Source organism: Capsicum annuum, chromosome 4 (genome assembly GCF_002878395.1).
Source record: "Capsicum annuum cultivar UCD-10X-F1 chromosome 4, UCD10Xv1.1, whole genome shotgun sequence".
In the NCBI taxonomy this organism is placed as follows: domain Eukaryota; kingdom Viridiplantae; phylum Streptophyta; class Magnoliopsida; order Solanales; family Solanaceae; genus Capsicum; species Capsicum annuum.
Window position 1 is genome coordinate 209,831,288 of NC_061114.1, and position 13,115 is coordinate 209,844,402.

Consider the following 13,115-nt stretch of genomic DNA (forward strand, 5'->3'; position numbering starts at 1 on the left):
ATCTTTTCATCCAAACCTTCTACCAATTGTTGTTGAGTTAATGGCTTTGAAACTGAGTTACTTCCTTAGGCCAAATTCATTCGGAAACCTCATTCGACTAGTGGCGCCTTGAAGGGTTTTCGCCAACAAACCTGTTTCTTTCTCTCAGCTCACCATAATCTTATGGTGTCCGTGAGGGTTTTCACCAATAAGACTCTCTCATTTTTATTTTTCTCAACTTACCATCACCTTACGGTCCTCGTGAGAGTTTTCATCAATAAGACTCTCTCATTTTTATTTCTCTCTTAATTCCTTATGCTGAGGAAGACAAGTAGTTCCCAAATGCATCATCATATCCCTTGCATGCTTAGCCTTAACATCCTCAAAGATTGATCTGAAGGTCTTTCTTTGGTTGTAACTTGGCTTTTGGATAGGGTTAAAAAGAAAGGATGGCATAAGGCTCAATCGATACTTGAAGTGGGGTGGGACTTACAACTTTTGAAATCGACTCAAACAATGAGGATTAACTCATGCCCCAGTTTCTTTTGACTGGGTGACTCTAAATTGTTTATATGGTTGGACCAAGCCCGAAGCAGAGCAACCTACATATCTCACCCCCGAGAGGAGAGAATCAGGTCATGCGTAGTTCTGGCAGCTCGTTCTTTTGCTTGATTCTAATTTTCTTTTCTTTTCTTTTCTTTTATTGACTCTCTTTTTGGGATTTTTCTGACTTTATTTTGCTTGACACTCTTTTTTTCTTTTTGGACACATTTTTCTCTTCTTCTTTTTTGAAATTTTCTGACTCTATTCTTTTACTCGCAATTTTTCTTTTGAGCTTTGCTGACTCTATCTTGATTCCAAAAGAGATGTAAGAAAGAAAATAAAACTAAGGCTCAAATGGGGTAAACAAAGGATGACACAATGTTTGAATAACAGAATGAAATGTCTTTGTCATATCAATCATTGAAGATGCTAGTACATAGCATGTAATGTGAAAGTACATGATCAATATCACTTATGACATGTTTTACAACGCTAACTTTCCCTGAGCATGTGTGTCACCTCTTCTTCTACACTTGTCGAACATACAACTCCACCTTTGTTGTACATCTCTCACATTGAATGACTTATGCTTTCGTGGAGTTGATTTTTGTTCTGTTCCTCGGTATCACACATCTGCTATTTGACCTAATTGAGCTATGTTTCTTAATTGATGACCAAGTTATTCTTATGCTTCTCAAAATAATTTCCTTGATTTTCAAAGAAAGCTTCAGCTCATCACTAAATGTCTCAACACTCTACCTATTCCTCAGATGTTTTTTCTAACTTTAGGCCTCTGATTCAAAGTTCTTGCTTAAAACAGGACTTTAAGATCTGGCTGAAATTCCGCAGGCATATCATATCACTAGAGCCAACATAAAATGTACTATGTACAGGAAACAAACAAACAAACAACACATATTTAAAACACAAAGGAAAAAAGGGACATTCTCTTTAGTTGAAACAAAGGAGAAAAGGGTTTGAACATAAACGACCAAGGGACAAAACAAGATAGATCCCGAACTACAACCCTGAAGTAATTCAAAAAATAAAAAATAAATCAAAACAAACTACCAGATCTCGTCTTAGTAGGGAGATGGGTGACTTCTCAATTGCTCAGCCTGGCAACTTAGCCACTGATTTGCATATCATCATGACTAGAGCTTTCCTTACTATCAATGTTCTGTACCATAATTGATCTATCTTGAATCATCTTTTTAATTTCTCCTTTCAAAGTCCGACAATCTTCAAAACTGTGACCCTGAACATCAAAATGATATGCACATCGTACACTAGGTCAAAACTTCTTTAATGGGGGTCAGGAGTATACCCAAGGAGAGGAGTGATCATACCCCGTTGTACCAATTTTTGAAATAAGCTGGCATACGACTCTCCAATTGGTGTGAAGCTATCACTCAATTTTCGCCTCATTTAATTGTTTGGATTGGATCCAAAATTGGCCCTAGAAAGGCTTTCATAGATTTGTGGAGTCGGAGGGTAACTCTGAGGAGTTGGTGCACGCCATTGTGAGTAAGAAGGGAGTTGAACATATGGTTGTGCGTAGTATACTAGATATGAAGGTGGGGAAATATAGTATAATGAATTTTGGGAGGGATTATAGAAAGCTTGGGTATGAACTTGGGCCTGAGATTGACGGCAACGACGACGTCGTCTTCTTGGATGTGCCCGTTCTCCAACTACAATAGTAACTATATCTTAATCATTCTTCTTCCCTCCAGTTTCCTTTAATTGATTGTAATATTGTTCTAAATGTTTCACGGATTCGTCCTATCCATCTTGCTCCTTAAATTTTGATATCTCGAATATTGGAGAAAGGTTAGCACTTGAAGGCATACCCCAGTCTTTGAATGCAACATTTTCTTTATTCGCATGTCCTAGAGAATTTTTCATAGCATTTTCTGCACTCTTTATTTTTCCAACCATTTTCTTCGACTCTTCTGGCACATTGGACTTCTTGTTAAGAAATTTTGGTGGTCTATTTAACTTAAAAACAGGCTCAGGAGTATAACAATGATCACCAAAAGTTTTGAATATAGGTTCACTAGCAGCATGGGGACGTACAATTATTGGGCGAGCCAGTGTGGAAGTCCCAGTAGAGGATTGAGCAACAAGATCATAGACGACATGTGGTGTTGTGAATGTAGCAAGCTTATGTTGAGGAGCTAGAGAAAAGGTGGTAGAAGTATTGAGATGCTTTTGGCTTGGAATAAATTCTAAGTCATGATGCAGTGCATCAACAACAGTAGAAAACTGACTTTGAGATTTTGGTGGAAAACTCGAGGTATTTATAGGATCAATAAAGGAAAGTGGAGGAGGAGGCAACCCACTGGCCCAAGCTCAATGAATTTCTATCATTTGTTGCCTTAGCCTCCTAATTTCTTGCTTCAAACTCTCATTTTCCTGATTCTTTGTTTGATCCATGATGTCACTCTTTATAATTTTGTTGGATACAACTAACCCTTTGGATTTGGTGTGATGTGAAAGACTAGCCAAAATGTCAAAAACCAACCACCTTAAACTGACTCAATAAAAAAAAACAAATGTGTTAGAGTTCAACACTTTTTCAAAACCTCTTTTTCCTTCTGATCACCGAACCCAAGAAGGGCGCCTACGTATCTCACTCCCGAGAGAGGAGAATCAGGTGAGCATAGTTCATGAAGTCTTGCCAAAATATCCAATTAAACTCTTTTTTTTTCTTTTTCTTAAAACTTTACGAAGAAATGAAAATAACAAATTGTCAAAAGAATTGACGAAAATCTTTTTGCATTTTTCATGTTAAACATCCCTATACAAAGTGAAACCTATGATTACTAAAGAAAATCCCTAGATGTACTGATTTATCTGGCAGTTCACTATGCGTCGAATGATTCTTTGCTATTTCTTTTGGGGTTTTCAATTTGAATTTCCTACGAAAATGAAACTTGAACCTATTAAAGAAAAATCTTTTTGTAGTTTTCTTTTAAAACATGTATACGACACCTACTCTAAATGAAGAGTGAAGAAAATCTTTTTGGATTTTTCAAATAAGATCCCCGAACCAAAATAGGCTGCCTATGTATCTCACTCTCGAGAGAGGAGAATCAGGGGTGCGGAGTTTGTCCAGATTGGACAATTAAGGATTAAAGAATAAACTCAACCCTGACTTAAGAGACAGAACAACAACAATAAAAACTTTTTTTTGGGGGGATTTTTAATTTGACACTCCACATAAGACTGACACCAATAACTATGAATGAAAAATCTTTTGGTATCTTCATTATATGAAATGTACAGAACTTCCACCATCTTTTTTTAATTTTTCTTTTATGAAAACTCCTATGAATGAAAAATCTTTTTTTTGAAATTTGCGAATTATGAATGATTACTAAAGAAACAAAAGAAAAATCTTTTCAATATTTTTTTGTATTTTGCGAAGATGGTGCAAATGGTGAAAAAAAAACTTTTTGAATTTTTAGATTGTGAAAAGACAAAAACCATAAAGAACTCTAAAAACTACTAAATTCTTTTTATTTTTTTCGACTCACTTTCCTTTTTTTTTTCAATTTTTCATTGCCTACACACTTTACTTCCAACACATACTTTCTCCGAATCAGTCCGTCAAATGACCACGTTACCCTCAAAGATGCAACATTTAGCACATAAGGATGCTGTAGAGGTGAGTCTCTTACAAAGGACCAAATGGGCCTCGGTAGGTCTCAATATGATGCACATAAGTATGACCTAAAGGTTGATCAACGCTGGAGTTCACTAACAAGATTGTTCGGGGGAGCAAATGGTCGATAGTGGCTGTTTTGGCTGTCCACCTACTCCATACCAGCCGATGGCTCCCCCTCCTAAAATAAGGGTGACTTAACTATAGATCGTGTACACAGCGTGTACTATAGAACTTGTTGCAGAAAGAATTAACTCGGATTATGCACATGATCCTAGTTATAAAGCGGTAACAGATAAGATAAAAATTATAAATAAAGAGCACATAGGCACTCAACAATGATAAAATAAACAACAAACGATAACACAAACAATGTTTACACACCCATAATGTCAAACTAAGCCGATACAACTCCAAAAAAATAAGCTCGAATTCTGAAAAGGTTCCCCAGCAGAGTCGCCATAGCTGTCACACCCCTTTTTTTCACTCCCAAAAAATAATTGAATTTTAAGGTTTGAAAGGATTTTTATTATTAAAGTGACAAAAGGTTGAAAATTTTCTTGGAAAAAAGGATTATATACATTTTTTATTCAGAGTCGACACTTGACATAAATCGGGTGTGCCAAGTCACCTTTGGAAATCCTTTTTTAAAACAGTTTTGACTCTAAAACTGATCCGCGAACAGAGATTTTGGTTAAGGAATTCTATTGATCGAAGGGAAGGTGTTAGACACCCCTCGATCCCATGGTTCGACCACGGTCTCTTGGTGGAGTGTAACGGCTAATTTGACATCACAAATGTATAAACCACACAAAAACACATAAAATAATCAACCACAAACAAAACAAATCCAAAATATAGTGTCTAGTCCAATTATACAGTCCAGAATAAAAAGGTACTGACAAGTAAACCTACACTAATCCTAAACTACTCTTCAATGATTTACCCGATGCCTCGGGCCTTGATCGCGAGCCTCCTTTGCGTACATGATACTTCGGGGCATTCCCCGATAAATAAGTATAGTGTGGCCTCGGGGCATTCCCCGATGAATGAATACATTTGATGAAATATAATAAAAATGGAGAAATCGTACAACACAGACATTCACACATTCAATTATATAGAATCCTATGAGTTGCCTACCCCGAGCCTACCGTTTGCCTACCCAGCTCGACCTATCATGACATTATCATATTCAATGACATCAATGAATCAAAAGTAAATTAACGCTTGCTTTTATCGATTTTTCAATTTCCGACCCCCAAATTCACTCGAGTTGGATATTATGTCATCAAACAATCCATAATCATGGAAATCCAACAATAAATCAAAACCAACAATCATTCACACCATCAAAACACACCAAAATCAAATTATATGATAAAATTAAGAGATGATGAGATAGAATTGGACCTCAATAGAAGTTTAACCACAAAATTTCTTCAGCAATTTCTAATAATACTTAGAAAAAGAGCAGCGATTGGAATCTCAAATCGACCTCAGCCAACAAAAACCCAACTCGGTATTGAAACTGCCAACCGCACAAATTTAAAACCAGTACCAATAGACTCAGAACTTTGAATCACGAATTTCAAACTTAAACTCCATTTTACCCATACCCGAGGATTGTTCCGATGGCTTTCGCCGCCTGAATGGTACCAACAGTGATGGGGTGATCGGGTTTTATGATTTTGATGGAGGTGGAGCTGATATTCATATCGCCGGAGTCCCAGTGAGCTCCAACAGTGACAGACAGACAGAGTATGATTCATATCTCAGGCAAAACAGTGGTTCCCGGTGAGATTTCACCGGAACCAATACCCCCACCGTCGTTTCTCTATTCTCTCTCACTTACACTCAGATTTTTCTTATTTTCCTCCCAAATTTATCACACCCTCTCTCTTTTAGCTGCTCTCTCCCATCTCTCTCACTCCCTCGATCCTCCACTGTGTGTGTGCCTATCGTGTGTATGCTGTGTGCATTTTATTCTCTGGTGAGGTGTGATGGTGAGTGATCTTATGAGTGTCATGGGATCTGATGGAGAGTATTTTTTATGAAGAAGAAAGTGAATTTTTTGAAAGTGAAAATTGAAAAATAGAGTCTCCCTGGTTGTGCATATGTATGGAGAAGAAGGGTGAATGGAATTCTTGTTTTGTTGTGGGGCCCGTGAGTGTATGTGAGGTCTCCTTTTTGAATGTAGTGTGTTGTATATATTTGTTTTCAATGTGTAAGAATGGAAGTTGGCCAATATTCCCTGTGGGCCCCTGTGTGTCTATGAATGCCCAAATCCAAAAATAGAAAAATCCTCCCTGCGTATTGATGAGAATGTGTGTATTTGTGTGGGACACGCGAGTGGGGTGAGGGTTAAGGGTAGGTGTCCTAATTTAATTGAAGAGGTTGTCAAGATATGATTAAAATAAGATAAAATTTATTAAGGGTTATTATTTTTGTCATTTTATGGAGGGATAATTACATGGTTGAGGGTACACAATAGGATAAGGTAAAAATATTAAAATTAATCTTTTGGAGGAATAAAATTACGTGTCTACAATGTGGACTATATTTAACCCATTTTTGATATAGTTTAAGATGCTTTGAGTTTACGGGAGCATATTTTTTATTTACTATAAGAGGGTGCTTGAATTGTGAATTCAAGGTAATTGAGACTTTAAACTTTGATGCTTACTTTTCAAACCTGCTTTAATAATATATATATATATATATATATATATATTTCTACCTAGTCCATATGTTGGGACAAGCGTGTGCTTGACGGAATTGGTGGTCTTTGACCAATAATGAATATGTATTTTGTGAAGTATATTGAGAACTATTTAATGATTATATCTGAGGTGACGTTGGGGCGTTGGATACCTTTTCTTTGCTGTCGTGATATAGTCACTAGGGTCATACATAACTGTCATAATATGTTAGAGGAATACTTATGTTGCCGTAATATGTTAGGGGCCTTGTACATGCCGCTGTAGTAGACCTTTGGGGCATTATATATGTTGGCGTGAACTTGTCAGGGTGCTAAGATGATCACCTTCATTTTCATTTATGACAAGTCGTGAAAGTTGATTAAGTTGAGATACATAGTGATTTTTCAAAACCTTCGTTTGGACCTTATTGAGAATTACATCATAAGAGATTTTTTTGCATATTATTCTTGTATTTATTGTGATTTGTATTTTCTAACACTTATTTCAAGGATATCAAAGTAGCGAATCGAGGAACTTACTGGGTTATATTTATATATAGCTCATTTCTTACTTGTATGTCTGCAGATACTGTTGCGGAAGAAGAAACTAATGGTTGAGGGTCTGTTTGTGTGGATTTCATTGTTGAGGTGAGTCTTCGCATTTTCGTGGAGACTGTCATCCAGTCTTAATTAGTAAACTTGCTTCTATGTGACCAGGAGGTCACGGGCTTAAGCCTTGGAAACAACCTCTAGTAGAAATATAAGGTAAGGTTGCGTACAATACAACCCTTGTGGTGGAGCACTTCCCCGAACCCTACATATAGTGGGAGCTTTAGTGCATTGGGTTGCCCTTTACCTCTTTTCATTGGGTTTGCATGCTCAGAAATTAAACTCATGTAACTTTATTTAGATGCTCCATGTTCTTTGTGTGGGATCTGGAATAGATATTATAATCTAAGATATTGTTGTTTTCATAAATCATTATATGATATCTGATTGGATAATTACTTTGCGTTAATAGTTATTTCATGCATTTGGAGATGCATAGTTTTTATCTCAATATTTATAGACATTGCGAAAGTGAATAAAACTGGTCATTTTTTGGGTAGGTGGTGTTAGCGGGAGCCAGTCACGCCTAGGAGTTATTTTGGAACGTGAAAAAAGTTGATATCAGAGCCTAGGATTTAGGTCCTGGGTCATGAAACAACGTTTAGTAGATTCTTGTTATTGGGTATGTAGGTTTCATTACTTATGACCTTGAGGCTATTGAACATCTAGGAAGTTTTTCCTTTTTCATTCATTGTTCGTGCATTGAGTTGAATTAAGTCTAACTTTTAAATGTGGTTTTGCATATGGTTAAGAGACATAGTACTTTCTCCACTAGCTGATCTAATGCACCTGTTGAATGTGGTACTAGACATGGTTCTACCCATGATGGTGGTTGAGTTGGGTCTTATCCGACTAGGCCTAGGACTAGAACATAGACCAGTTCTTAACCTGGAGTTGGGAATGGGGCCAACCTCAAATAGTTGTTTCTGAGTATATACAGGATCAGGTTGATAGGGATGCTCCAACTGCAATATCAGTTATTGTAATATTTTTGCATTGCCTGCAAATGTAGTGGAAAGATTGTTGAATGTACTAGAGGCATTGGTGCATAATCATGGTCGAGTTTCAGCTCCTCAGGTTACTACGTAAACATCAACAGTTCAGTTGGATGTTGTGGCTTCTCAGACACCTCAACCATTTGATCATTCAGTTGCAGGTGTGGGGTAACACAGAGATCTTAAGAATTTCATAGATCTTAAGACACCAGAGTTTAATACTACATCATCTACTATTGAGCCTCAAAAGTTTATTGATTGCAGTGAGAAGATACAAACTACTTTGGGATTGAAAGAGACTCGTGGTGTAGAATTTACCATTTTTCTGTTCTTGGGGTCTCCTGAGGCATGGTGGACTTTCATTTTGAGAGGCGGACAAGCAAGGCTACCACCGATCACTTGGTTAGTATTTTTAGTCATTTTTATGGATAGATTTATTCCGCTGAAAAAATAAGATGACATGAGACACAAATTTAATGACCTACAATAGAATCTATAACAGTTACTGAGTACAAAGCTAAGTTCACTGAATTATCCAAGTATGTTCCATTTTTAGTTACAGGCTCGAGGGAGAAAATTAGACAACTTATGGATGGAATTGAGTCTTGTTATCAGAGTACTGTGATACGTGATGTGTGCAATGAATCCTATGCTAAGGTGGTTGACACTACTTTCTATTCTGAGTCTTATTATGAGTTAGAAAAGAGTAATCAAGAAAATAAAAAAATTCGCAAGTCTGGTGGGTATAGTGGTGCTCCGTATGGGAGCAAAAGTGATTCTTATCGCGGACAGTCTAGGCCTACGCAGTTAGAGTCAGTGGAAAATATTCAAGAAATAGTTATCCAGCTAGACACGGTCAACAACAGATGTAGAGAAAGGGCCACGATGCCTTCAGTCCAGATTACATTTGAAATATTCTAATTATGGCAAGAATCATAATGGGCGTTGTTTTAGAGTTGGTGGTCCTTGTTATACTTGTGGTGAAAGAGGGCACGTTGCTAAGTTTTGTCTTAAGGGAGATTTTAGTTCTAGTCAAGCTACTGGTCAGGTGCAAAGAGATGTTGCAGGTACTCATACTCACGCTCAGCCAGCGAAGATCGCTCCATAAGGTGCTCGTGGGTAGGTTCGACATGGTGCTCAGATAGCACGTGGACCATCGAGATTTTTTGCGATGGCGACACCTAATGCAATAGTCACAAGCATTATCAATGTAAATTTTCATAAGGCATATTCTCTTATTGATCCTGGTTCTACGTACTCGTATGTGTCTTAATCTTTTGTTTTATGCTTAGAAAGAAGGATTGAGACTCTTATTGTGCCATATATTGTTATGACTTTAGTGGGGGAGATCTTACCAGTGGATAGTGTTTATAGAAATTCTTTGAAATTTGTTCAGGGTAAGGACACCATAGTTGATCTTCTTGTGTTGTCAATGTCTGACTTTGATGGGATTATGGGTATGATTTGGTTGGTGTCATGTTACCTTGTGGTTGATTGTTATGCTAAGCTTATACGTTTTGATATTCACATAGAACTACCTTTAGTGTGGAAAAGGTATGACTCCTCACTACTAAAAAGTCTTGTTTTAGCCATGTGATTTAGTGAGGGACATCCCTCACAAATCAAGATTTAGTGAGGACAACCATCACTACAAGGTGTCTTGCTAATTTGAGTCTTGATAATTATTAGTAAGGGAGACGCTTGCAAAGTATTGACGAATCATTAATCGTTATTTTGATCTCACAATATTTCAGAAAAATATAATGTAGTTAGTGATGTCCCTTGCTATATTTATAATTTAATGAGGGATGACCCTTGCTACATTAAAATATGTATAAAATTAATTTATTATTTTCTGAGAGTCGTCCCTTGCTATATTAAAAATATATATAATATTAACTTATTATTTAGTGAGGAATAGCCCTTGGTAAGTGAAAATTAATAAAAACTATAAATTTAAATCTACTGGAGGATATCCCTCGCTAAGTTAAATAAAAAAATAATTTGATATTTCAATATTTTGAGTGTCTCGCTAATATGGTATTATTTTTAACATTTTACTGCACTAAAATAAAATATTTCAATAGCAAATCAACGTACAACCAATAACAACCAGCAAAACAATAAGAAAATGCTTCTGAAACAATTCAAACATTAAAATTGAGTAACCAAACTTCATACATATTCATCTAACTTAAATAATATGCAAACAAGTAGCAAAATAATTTCTTCCAAACACTCACTAACAAAATCCAAAACTAAAATAACAACACCACCCAATACTCTATTTCATCTTCTCCATCATCCTCATCCTCATCCTCATCCTCTTCAGCATCAATTACCAATTACCTCATAGTTGTTCCCATGGACACTGAACCACACATGTGCAATGAGCCACCCTTCTTGAATTTTCGAGTTGCCTTTGTCTGGGCGCTCTTCTTTTAAAACTCTGGAGACTGCCAGTATACAATAAGTTGATCCCAATAATCTGACCCAAGCCATCCAGGTTGTCGTTCATTACTTCGAGCTTTAGAAAGCATGCATGACAATAGAGAAGATGTCTTCTTCTTAAAATTACTTTGAATAATTCAGTCCTTGAAAAGGCTTCATGTACAGCTTTTCTGCGAATAAAATATATAGCTTTGAGGCAAGAATAAATTTCATTTCAACTGGTATGACCTTTTTTTTAATTAAAAAAGAACTGTTCTGAAGTATTAATTATATAATTGTAACAATTCTGGGATTCTTGACTATGCTAATAACATATGAAAACAGGTGAAACTTTTAACTTACAACATTCATGATATTGAGGCCAAAAACCCAAGTGATAACAGGCCATCAAATCAATAAATATTCCTCCAAGCAAGTCTACAGGTCTCCTTGTACCCATTTTCTCAAGGTGAATATTTTCATAAGCTCATTGTCATTGTTGGTAGATGGAACAATATTTATCTGTTACTTTTTAATTAAGTCAAACCAAAGAGTAGAAGTTGGTCCGATGTCACTGTAATACAACAACAAATAGAAGCATGTACTGATTATACATTTATCCTCAAACAATGTATATATATTCTCCCTTGATTCTACTTTGTGGGAATACACTAGACATATTATTGTAAACAACTTATATGTAAATGGTGAAAACACTCTTTGAGGTTCTAGTGGTGAGACAACTTCCGACTGACAGATTGATCTCTAGAGAGCACATTTGCATATGTTGGAGATCAAATTTAATATACTAATACACTTGCTCTAGTTAATGCGCCATGCCTAAAGCACAACTATTACCAGCTTGCGATGGAGCATTTCATCCCATCTCAAGAACATAGAAGTTTCTTTAATCTTCACAGCCCAAGAAAACAATCTCCAATTTAAAAAGAGTACTCTTAACAATTAGCTCAGTGCAAGAAACAAGAAATTGCAACAGTTTCTTAGCAACAAACTTCAAAAGCATCATGAAGTAGATAAGTATCTTTACTACCATCTTATCTCCAACTAACAAACCTTATGAACTCTTTCCTCACTGACAAAGGAAAACAAAGCATAAACAACTGAAATTTAGTAGTATCTAAGATTTAGAAGTTCTCCTCTATCCTATTTTATGTGACGATATTTGACTGGACCTAAAGTTTAAAAGAAAAAGAATGACTTTGAAACTCGCCATCTAAATAATTCATAGATATTTGTGTGGATATAAATTATCTCGTTAAAGATAACATGAAGAGTTTAAAATTAAAATCATCAGAGAAACAAAGCAACTAAAGCAGAGATGTATTGGATGATCCTAAGTGCTACTACCTACTTTAAATGGAAAGAAAGGAACCTTCAAGTTTTTCAAAGCAAACAAAGGCCTACTGATGTAATTGTTCGACTAATGGTGTAGGATGTGGTATATATATGTCAATTAAACCCAAAACTAGCGGGGGGTCTATAAAAGTTTAATTATTATGCATGATGTTAGTTGTTGGTAGGTAATTTTAGTGTTAGCAGGCTGTTAGCAGAAGGTTGGGACTCTATCCAACCTCAGGTTATCTTTTTGTGCTGTAAAATTCTCTACTTAGTAATGAAAATCAATTTCTTTCTAAAAGATTAAACTGCTTTTAAATATAGAATGCATTATTCTCTTTGGAACAAACTAAGATTGAAAAGTATGCTTCGGATAAGAAAAAAAAGATTGAAAAGTATGCCACATAAAATGCAATAGAGAGAGTAACACTAAATATAATTGTGCTAACTGTAAGCTTCACAGTAACTATACATAGTATTAATCTTTAAACTAAAACTTTTATACTCTCCACACCATAAGAGGAATGAAAATGAAGAATCAAACTACATCTGATATGAGTAATTATGTGTAATCTTTACGACCTCTTCATCTCAGAACCCAAGAAAATAATCTCCGATTTGATTTAAAGATTTAACAACTAGCTAAATGCAAGAAACAAGAATCTGTCAACAGTGTTTTTAACCTCATTAAATTCAAACAACTTCAAAAGCATCACGATTCTACAGAAGACTAAAACAGTAGTAATCTTTTATCTAAAGTATACATACCATAAATTCATTGAGGACTCCTTGTTGCATAGAGAGGACACTTCACTCCAAAGAGAATGTAGGG

The 13,115-nt window shown here is 35.9% G+C and overlaps 1 long non-coding RNA gene across 1 annotated transcript; it reads right to left on the reverse strand.

The window, feature by feature from the left end:
- Positions 1-10,632: 10,632 nt before the first annotated feature.
- LOC107869533 lies at positions 10,633-13,115 on the reverse strand. The gene is made up of 2 exons (XR_001673838.2): positions 13,052-13,115; positions 10,633-11,118 (listed from the first exon to the last, which is right to left on the reverse strand). It is a non-coding gene; the product is annotated as an uncharacterized LOC107869533 (long non-coding RNA).